Below are 10,935 nucleotides of genomic sequence, written 5' to 3'. Positions count from 1 at the left end.
CCAATCATCACTTGCCACATGGGCACCACGTCGCTAATGACAGTCCACCTCAGCAAAAAAACCTAATTAGGACCAAAAGTCAAATGATTAATATTTGTAGGGGCGGATTGAAAAGATTAGTAACTTCATGGACGAAAATTCAAATGACCTATATTTGCAGGGACGAAAGACATATTTAAGCCTAAATAAAACTACACATGCATGTTTTTAGACTCACCTATTTTGTGTAGGATTGTATTTTCTAACAATACATAATATGCAAATTTTAAAAGTAATATTGGCATTCACATTTTTTGCTCATATATATTACTGGCAAAATCACATGGTTTGGCCTACATTATCATTAAAGTCCCAACAGCCATAATCCCTTTTGACACTTAGCAAATTAAATATCATGGAGCATAGTCCAAAAATTGAAACTACTTGTTTTGATGTCCACAATTTGGGTGGAGGAGGACCTAAAAACATGCTTATTTTAGTCATGGCTTAGTTAGAGTTCTGACTACCTTCTTTTGCATTTTATGTATGGCTTTGCAAGTGGGCTCATTTAAGTCTTCTAAAGAGGAAGACTTTGGGATAAGGATAGTTTACATGCCTTTTGACCAAAGACAAAATCTTGAAGGTCCACATGAGATGAGTACCAAAGAAGACAATAGGTTAAAAAACTTGAGAGATTATGTAAAAACTAAAGCACACTTATACATAGACATCTAATCTATAAGATAATAAGTGGCTATGCTATGCTATGCTATGAGAGATAGGTTATAAATTATTAATAAAAACCATTATTACAATTCCAGCAATTAGAAGTGAAGAAGATAAGTTAAAATTAGCTTCAAGTTAATCTATTCAAGATTCATATTATGCTCTTCTCATGCATAATACATTATTGAAACTTGGCAAACACTCAAGCTTCAAGTTAAAATTAGTTTCTATAACAAGAAGTACAAAAATGTTTTATGTCATCAACTCAAGCTTGGCAAACACTCTTGATCCAAGGCCATGTAAAGCAGCTACTTCTGAAGAAACTACTCTTGTTTCACTCTTGTTTAAAAAAGGTAGTGAAGTGTGCATGTTTCACTCTTGTTTCACACTTGAGAACCTTGCAGGTTTTTTATATTTGAACTTTAGGTTGGCTTGATATATTTTGTAATATAGTTTTGGTGTGTTGGCAGAACACAGATGCGATGCCGCCAGTGCTGAGAATTCCTTGACTCTTTTATATGGCATGCAAGAGACCGGAATGAGGAGCTGCAATCCTGTCGAGAATTTTCTCGACAGGAGAGGTACCTTCATTATCTCTCATTCATAATAGATTGATAACTTCATAATTATGCTTGTTCTTTAGTTTATCTGATCGTTATGCCTTGGTACCCTTCATAATCTCTTTGGTGATTTGTTTATCGCAGGATTTTACGTGATAGGGAACTTTATAAAGTGACATCAGACTTTGTTGAGGCTGCCATTATTGGTGCTACTGGAGTGATCAGTGGCTGTATCCCTCCAATAAATCCAACCAACCCAGAATGCTTTCACATGTTAGTTGCCTTTGATTTTTTTAATTAAGGCTTAAGAAATTTGTTTAATGTGTTCTTGAATCTTTATTTCTCTCAATTTCTAAATAGTTTTTCCTGCATTTTGATGCTTCATTGTTTTCAAGTTTTGAAAATTGATCTTCAGTGGAAGTTGAATATTACATTTTGAAAGAAGCAGTCCATGTCTCAATGACTTGACTGTTTCCAAAGAATGGTACATGGTTTTGGCAAACGACGCCATGTCATTATGATGTAATATCATTTTGTGTTTATAAATACTTTTCAGATTGTTGTTTTCAAAATTCATGCTTTGGTGTTATGTATGTGATATTGCTTTTTCTTTCGCACTCCAGTTTTCCTTCGAACTAGGAATGCTTTTTGACTAATCATATAAAAATTTTGATGATAGGTATTGGCACAGCAATATTTTCTTTAGTTTTGCTATTGATGCTGACCTTGAGAAGTTGTGGAAGAAACATGCGGACGGTAATTCAAAAACATTCAGCACAAGCATTTTGCTAAGTTCTTCCGATAAGGTTCCCAATGGAAGGAAAGGTGATGGTTCAAGTTTGGAAGACACAGAAACCACTCAAGACATTTCTCCTGAAGCGCAGCTGGCTGAAAATGAACAAGCCGCATATGCTTCAGCAAACAATGATTTGAACGACACCAAGGCTTACCAGGAAGCTGATGTCCCTGGACTTTATTATCTTGCTATGGCAATAATTGACTACAGGGGTCACAGAGTGGTAGCTCAGGTGTGGATCTTGAAATTTTGATTCATTGTTTGTAACCCATGAATCCTTGTTCTCAATTTAAAATGTTGTTTTGATTTTGAATTATATATTGTGCTACAGAGTGTTTTGCCAGGCATTCTCCAAGGAGACAAGTCAGACTCTCTCTTGTATGGTTCTGTCGACAATATAAAGAAAATCAGTTGGAATGAAGGTTTTCATGCTAAGGTAAGAAGGGTGGAGAAGTTTAATTTAGTGATTCTGTTAGTGATATGAAACAGTTGTATTTACGGTGTGACATTAAATAGTAAACAATTTTCTGCAAAGGGAAATATGTATGTTTAAAGTTGCATTCTTTTTAGCTGTGTTCTCTATCAGATAGATTTTTTTTTTCTATCTCTTCTAAGCTTCTATTGTGTTAGGTGTCAGAGGCTTCTAAACGCCTTCATCTGAAGGAACATTCAGTCCTTGATGGATCAAGAAATGTTTTGAAATTAGCTGCACGAGTGGAATTCAAGGGGATCGTTGGCGGTGATGACAGGTAGTTGTTTTTGTTTTTTTACAATTTGTAGTTTATACTGTGTGTTGTTTATTGTGATAGCGCAGCACAACAATGCTTGCAAAGTAAGCAAGGGTTTTTAGGGTTTTTGATTATTGGAATTTTGAGAGAATAAGGAGATTAGAATTGTGTAAATTGTGAATTCATTGAAATGTGAATTACACGTACAAGTGCTTATATACATTGTTTTGTTAAGTTGCTTGAGAAACAAGTCATCTCTCAAACCCTAATTACCTTATGTAAAAACAAGCAAAACTGTAACAAACTTTTAACGAACCAAAACTAACTTGATTACTATGTGATTTAATCAAACATAGTAATGAGCCTTGGTTAGGAAAAACTTTTAACGAATCAAAACTAACTTGATTTGCCAGGCTATTGTAGGAAAGGTATAATATCCAACTATACACCGAAGATTTTGATTTGAAAATTGGTCATATATTTGATTCTTTTTAACTCCACTCTTGCTGTTTTTTGTTTGTTATTTATTTTCGAATATATGTTATTAACAGTAATAGATTCGACGTTAGTCATGGATCAATTATCCTCCACACTATTTCCTCTGAACCAGCCAAACCCCAAAATAAAAATATCCTTCAGCTCATAGTGCTGTGACTGCGAGCCCGAGTCTACTGCCAAAATATTCACAAACTTCAGCTATCCTCTACCTACCTCTCGTCGAAACTGATTTTGACACCATCATTATGCAGGAAACATAACACCTTTATATATCTCCCTCTCATACGCCCCCTATTTTTGTTTAAAACACTGTTTTTGCTCCATGTTTGAGTTTCTTCTCTGCGCCTACCTACGTTTTGGGCTTTATCCTAATCAATAAATGATTGTGCTTGTGCTATGCACTGATGCTCTACTCTTTCTGTAACATGATCAGGCATTATCTTCTGGATTTATTGAGGGTAACACCTCGGGATGCCAACTATACTGGAACCAGTTCTCGATTTTGCATCTTGAAACCAGAATTAATTAATGCCTTTTGCCAGGTATGTATTCTACCAATAATATATTGATTCAAGATGTACCAAAAAAAAAAATTATATATATATATTGATTCAAGAAATCTTGTTTGCTCTCCTTTTTTGCAATTAATTTTTCGTGTTGTTGTTTATAATGGCTATCTAATCTTATAATGAATTATTTCCGGTTACCTCTGAAAAAAATGCTTGTGCTTTCTGCAGGATTTAACAAAGGAAGAAGCTTCTGGTTGTAAGGAAGATATTGTTTTCAATCCTAATGTCTTCACTGAATTCAAACTCGCTGGGAGTCCAGAGGTTTTTTTTTTAATCTATATCTTTACCTACTTCTAACTATGTATTTTCTGCTTGAAAACATAATGAAACCTCTTACAGTATTTTGTGATATTCTTACATGGCTCTGCCTGATCATATTCTTTAGGAAATAGCAGCTGATGAAGAAAATGTGAGAAAAGTTGGTCAATATCTTACCGATGTTGCACTTCCGAAGTTTGTACAAGACCTATGCACCCTAGAAGTTTCACCTATGGATGGCCAGACATCAACAGAAGCACTAGCTGCTCATGGAATTAATGTTCGCTATATCGGCAAGGTAAGCACTGTATTTTTTGCTTGAATTGCTGTGAGTAAATATTTCTGTGAATTGCATGCCATTTTATTTGATATATCTTCACTTATCTTTTGATAGACACTTCTTATACTATATCTGATTTGCCCATATTTTTGTGAAGGTGGCTGGGAGAACTAAACATCTACCTCATCTTAGGGATCTTTGTAATAACGAGATTGTTGTCAGATCAGCGAAACATGTTATCAAGGTGCATGATAACAACTATCTTAAAGATTTCATTTTCCTCTGGTTTTCCTCTATCATTAGCTAATTTGAAATCTGAAATAATAACGAGAATCGTCAAATGCATAGTGGTCTTCTATAATAGGATCGGGGATTCTGTGTCTTCATTTTCGTGGAAATATGTTTCATGATATTTTTAATTATTTTATCATGAACCTATCTATAATTGATTTGTATAACTTTGTGAGTGTTTGAGTGTTTAATCTGCCAATCCTTGTTTGAATCCTCTTTTGTCAATCACTGGATGGATGATAGAGGTGAATCCTCTTTTGTCGGTAAACGATATAGCAATGCTTAACATTGTTTCTATTATTCTATATATAGCAGTTCTCTTTATTATTTTTTCGTCAAAAACAAATAAGAAGCAAGGTAGATAAAGTTTGTATATAAACTTTTTTTTTTGTTGGAGTAATAAATAGACCAACCAAGGTAGATAAATTTTGTAGATAACTTTGTCTCTCTTTTTTCACTTTTTTTAAGGTACTTTTACTGTGGCTGTGTTTGGCTACACTGGTGGTTGGAGATTATGCTCCATCACCACAAAATCCATTCGTTAACTTCACACACATTCCTTCACCTCCACCTCCACATCAGCAGGCTCCTATGAAGTCACCTCTTCCTGCACCTCCACCGATGAAGTCACCTCTTCCTCCACCTCCACAGGCCTCTCCACCGGCCTCAAGTTCATTCGGAGGTCTGGGTTGGGCTGTTTTGGTGATTGGTGTCATTGCAGCGTTCTTTGTGGGTTACTGCTGCAGAATCCGCCATAGTGGAGTCGAAGCAGCTGAAGAAGAGTCTATTGATGAAAATGATTTGACATAGGTGGATGAAGTATGATTATACCATAGGCATATGCATTTTTCATACACATGTATTTTTAACTAGACATTATCATGTGATCTTTCACGTCCTATATTTGTACTGCTCTTCAACAATCATTTATCTACTTGATGGTTTTTCGAACCATCTCTTTATATATTTATAGATATTAATCATGGTTGCGGTCACAAAAATTTATATAAGCATTTTGTATTAAATACATTTATTGAGTAGAATTTATCTCTATATATATTTCATGATGTTATGCTATGGTGAGGGAAGTGGTTGCTCAAGCTTTTCATGAGCATAAATCAGTTCTGATTTCAAATTAGTGTTACTTTTTGTTATTTGAAACTTGATGATTTCTTAAGCTTATGTATCTTATCATGTGCTCAGAGATCACATACTCAGGTCAATGTTGATAGCATTCAAATTTTTGACACTCCAAAGAGTCTCAGTGTTGTCAACCAATGACCTTCCTGTTGATGCTGATAACAAGAGGCCTTCTGAAGAGGTTTGTGAAAGTAGAAAAGATCCAAAATTGTTTGCACGGAAAATCCGCTTCAAAAGACATAGTGAAATTTTGTAGAGTGCAGTAAATATAAAAAATGTACATGTCACAAAGGGGAAATATTTCCAACTTCCAAGGTAACGGCACACCTGTGTTGGCGAAGCTTTGCTATATATCTGCACAAAACTGAGATTTTCAACATTGTCAATCAGTTTCAAAATTAGGCATATCAATCTAACAAATGAGCAAGGCAACTCAGTGCCAAAACTGCTCAACAGTTTCAACTACATTGCCTTCTAACTGAATTACTCCATGTTAATTCATCAGCAAAGTCATAAACTTCGTATAGACTTCTAATTTGCTTGACAATTGTAAGAAAGATCCAAATGAATTTGACTCAGTCAGATCAACCAAAGCACACTAAATTACATCGAGTATGTCGTCATCACACGTCATTGACATTAATATTATCAGCTACATGCTTTCCAGGCTCGCTAGTTTGGCTTGTCTATTTTGCGTGATTGTTCACTGAACTATCTAAGACCCGAGAAGTATGATAATGACAATTGGAGTTGCGGTGTCATCAGGACGGTTAAACTTGTTATTCTTGTAGCTTCCTTGGAAGCAAGTTGTTGTCTTGTTTTCGGGAAACTGAGGAGTAACTTTAACAGTTTTTCCAGATTGTTGCATAGTTCCTGCTAGATAACTGTAGAAGTTTAAAATAATACCCAAACCACCGTAGATCAACTTTTAGAGAAAGTTAAATTTTATTCGTTATGGTGGCTTAAGGCTAAGAACGTTATTTTTGTGTACGGTACTCAGAGTTGGTGGTCGGACCCTTTGCATTGTTTGGGTATCGACTGACTTTTGTTGTTTTGTAAATATTGTATGACTGGACTTTTATAGGGGTGACCCTTTGGTACATCTTGTACTGGAGTGGATCACCGCCGACGTTAATATATTCCATTTTTATGTCTAAAAAAAAAAAAAAAATTAACAATGAATTAAGTAATACCAACTGGGAATGAAATCTCCATATTATTGGTTTGTTAGTCAGGGGAGCAAATTCTATGTCAAATTGAGGTGAACATTAGGATGGTGCTGTTGTAAATTTTAAGTATATTTCAAAAGTTTCAAATATTTTGTGTCCCATATTTTTAATTGAGAAATATAGAAAAATATTTTAATAGAAAACTATCATCATATTATAATTAATTATAAGGTTTGACTTGGTTTTAAGACATGTTTTTAATTCCAAAGTATCTAAGGAATTGTACCTAAATTTTCTCCTTTTTTTTTGAGGGATGGGTAAACCTTATTATTGAAATTATATAAATTATATTTGTGGATATAAGTAAGTTGCCAATCGTGGAGTCTGAGCTTTGAATAGTATTTGGCCTAAGTAAATGGGCCAAAGGTCCTTTTGGCCGGTCCAAAACAGTTATCTAGATACTGTTGCATCTTTCCAGCTTGATCTTTCCACACAGTGCAATGGATTCTGTTACATTCAACCCTTTCCATTATTTTTTTCTTCTTCATTGAAAATTAAACCAATCATCTCCATTTTCAAGAATGGTTTAACAAGGGAAACTAAGAATTTATGATAAAACTTCTCTAGCTTCAGCTTTTATAGCATAGTTGTTTTCTAGAGGAAGGCCGGTTTTATATGTGGTGAAAGACATTTGAAGACAGATAATATTGTTCTAATCGATGGTTATTACAAAGGGGATGCCGAAACGAAAAGAATGATGGTGGAGCTGAGGTTGAGGAGTGAACGTGTTAGGGGTTTTCAATGGTAGAGTGGTACATTCTAAAATGACAAAAAAAAAAAAAAAAAAAGAGCGATACATTATATCTCGACTAAAGTGCACTTTTTCCCTCTTAACTTTTAAAAAGTTGCGATTTTGACCTCCTATGAACAAAAACTACAATTTTGACCTCCTAAGAATTAACCCCTTTACAATAGTGGTCCTTTTTAGCAATTTTGGCCGAGTCAACGCTGATTTGGCATGCCACGTGTGTAATTAACCATTTAAAAAAAATAAAAATGCTACATTTTAAATTTTTGAATTAAAAAAATGAAGAAAAAAAAAATAAAAAGGAAAGAAAGAAGGAGAGGCACGTGAGAGGTTCTCAACCTGCTTCTTCATCTTCTTAACAGCAGCTAGCAATAAGAAGAAGATGAAGAAGAATTCATTATCATAAATCCACCAAATATTCCATCACAAACATCAGTCCTTGGATTCAATTTTTACTCAGATAACACATCAAACATTTACACATACTCTTTCAATTCTTCAACTTTCTTTCATTTTCTTTTCTAATTTTAGGTAATCCTTTTCTATCTCATAATTACTTTAATCAGTCCTTGGATTCACGTGCCTCTCTTTCTTTCTTTCCCTTTTCATTTTTTTTCCTTCAATTTTTTAATTCAACAATTTAAAATGTAGCATTTTTGTTTTTTTTAAATGGTTAATTATACACGTGGCATGCTAAATCAGCGTTGACTCAGTCAAAATTGCTAAAAGGACCACTATTGCAAAAGGGCTAATTCTTGAGGGACTAAAATTATAATTTTTGTTCATAGGGGATCAAAATTTGCAACTTTTTGAAAGTTAAGGGGAGAAAAAGTGCATTTTAACCTATAATCTTCTATATCAATTGAGATTTACTAATAACTCAAGTTCGTTGATGTAGATGAGATATTGCATGGTCATAAGTATTTGAACACAATTCATACGCATAAACAAAAAAACATATCTTATAGAGAAATGATATTTGAACATCCATTTAGTGACAACTTTTGCAACAACTTTCTCTCTCATACTCACATTACTCTTTACTTTATCTCCCTATTTCTATGGTTTCTGTATCAATACCACTTTTTTCTTTGTAAAATATGGTTGTCACCAAATTGGCCGTTCAAATAATACTCCTTTATCTTATAAATGATTTTATTCTTTGTATTTTTTTATCTTTTCTCAAGAGTTTGGGTATGTCAAAATATTTAAGAAAGATAGCCAACAAAGAAATAAACGCAAAAAGTCATATGGAGTTGATTAATACAAGTTAAAAAACAACTAGGTAATCACTTAATTTGGAACGTAGTAGCACTACCAGAGTTTTTTTAAGAAATGTATCACTTAAATGATTTTATTCTTTGTATTTTTTTATCTTTCCTCTATTTGGAATTAAGCTATATCTATATACAATTCCAACTAGCATTGAGAGAGATACTTCTTTTGGGTATATTGACAATGACTCCTTCATCAGAGTACTAAGACTATTTTGTCTCAATGTATTTACTCCCTCAACAACCTATTGAAAACAATAATAATAATAATGTGAATGCGACCAAATCTCTCATATTCTTAGTGCATTCTTCTTTTGTTACTTTTGATACAAGAAAAAGATGAAGACAATGGAGAGGATGAACAAGACTCAGGTTCCTTTTATTCTGAATTTTGATTTCTATCGATTCTTTCTACATGATTTAACCTTTTCTTTTCTTTTGGTTGTTTTTGCTTTTAGGTGACCTCTTATTCTTCTTCTGTTGTCACAAATGTTGTTGCTACTCGATTGAGAAAAAATCAAACCCACCTTTCAGGCAAGCCTTGAAATAACATGTATTATTTTTACTCTGTGTTACTTCACAAACACTAATATAACTTATTTTAGTACACAATTAATTGCATGCTTTTGTAAATTATACGAGCCATTTGTTTTTTCATAGGTGAGATCTCCTCAAACCGTCCATTTTCCTGTGCTTTTGTTTACCTCTACAACATTGTGGTATAAGAGTGACCTGCATTCTTTATTAGTTTTTGAATAACTTCGTTGTAATGAGTTTTTATGATGGTTCCAGTAACGTAATTGTAAGTGTTTGTTTATTAAATGGTCATATTCATAATGACAAACTTAGTTTGCTTAATGTCATGATTTGGAGTGTAAATTTACTCTCTAGATCTGCACAAGGACAAGTGAGAAAAATAAAGTTTTTATGAGCTATTGTTGTTTATAATGAATCAAATCCATGTGGTTATTTACTTGTTGCTGCTTTACATAGATTTCCAACAACACAATGCTTGATTTATTTATAGTGTTAGATATAAACTATTTTGTTTTGAATTTTTCTTTTGAAGGTACCATCATTGTGATGAGGATCCTTCTTTTATTGGTTTCACTGGCGCTTGTAGGAGGGGATTATGCACCGTCCCCTCATAACCCATTTGTTAACGTCACTCATGTTCTCTCTCCTCCGGCAGCTTCCATACCTTCATCAAATGGGAGCTCTCTAGCTGCTCCACATGGGTTCACCTTTACCACAAAGAAATTGGTGCTTACAATACTTGGGACAATTGTCGGGACTTTCCTAATGCTAGGTGCTATTGTGGCATGTATTTGGTTTGTTGTCAAATGCCTTAGGAAAAGGAAAAATCAAAACCGCTCAAGCAGAACACCCGTGGCGGCCAATTGGCCGTCAATTGGTGCTTAATTATTATGTAAATCATTGCAACACTTCAGTGCATGTTTCATATATAACTAGTAAAAAACTGAAGTCTTTAAGGTTACTAGTAACACAGCATGAAGATAATCATGAAAATAAGAAGTAGTTAGCACAATAACTTGCGTAGCAAGTTATCTAGCTTTGGTTAGTTTCTGTTAGTTACAAGAGTTTTAATAATCTATGCTATGTCTCATTGTCATATAGTGCACCTCTTAGAGGCTATATAAGTTGTAATCAACACTGATTCACATATTAATTAGAATAATATTCATTGACTGTCTCTCTCATAATTACTTTTAAGTGTAATGCAATGTTTTTTCTTTTGTACCATTAACCCCAAGAAAGAACAGGGGATAATGGGCATGGGCAGTAGGTAACACCAAGAAAGAAACAAGGGATTTCAGGGAGCAAAGATACGGATTGAG

At 34.0% G+C, this 10,935-nt stretch overlaps 1 pseudogene; it reads left to right on the top strand.

Annotated features, from left to right (window-relative positions):
• The first annotated feature begins 285 nt into the window (after positions 1–285).
• Positions 286–5,668, top strand: LOC25480882 (clustered mitochondria protein-like; annotated as a pseudogene).
• Positions 5,669–10,935: the final 5,267 nt, after the last annotated feature.

This window comes from Medicago truncatula, chromosome 5 (assembly GCF_003473485.1).
Source record: "Medicago truncatula cultivar Jemalong A17 chromosome 5, MtrunA17r5.0-ANR, whole genome shotgun sequence".
Lineage (NCBI taxonomy): Eukaryota > Viridiplantae > Streptophyta > Magnoliopsida > Fabales > Fabaceae > Medicago > Medicago truncatula.
Note: the sequence above shows the minus strand (reverse complement) of the source record. Positions and strands in the feature narration are given on the sequence as shown.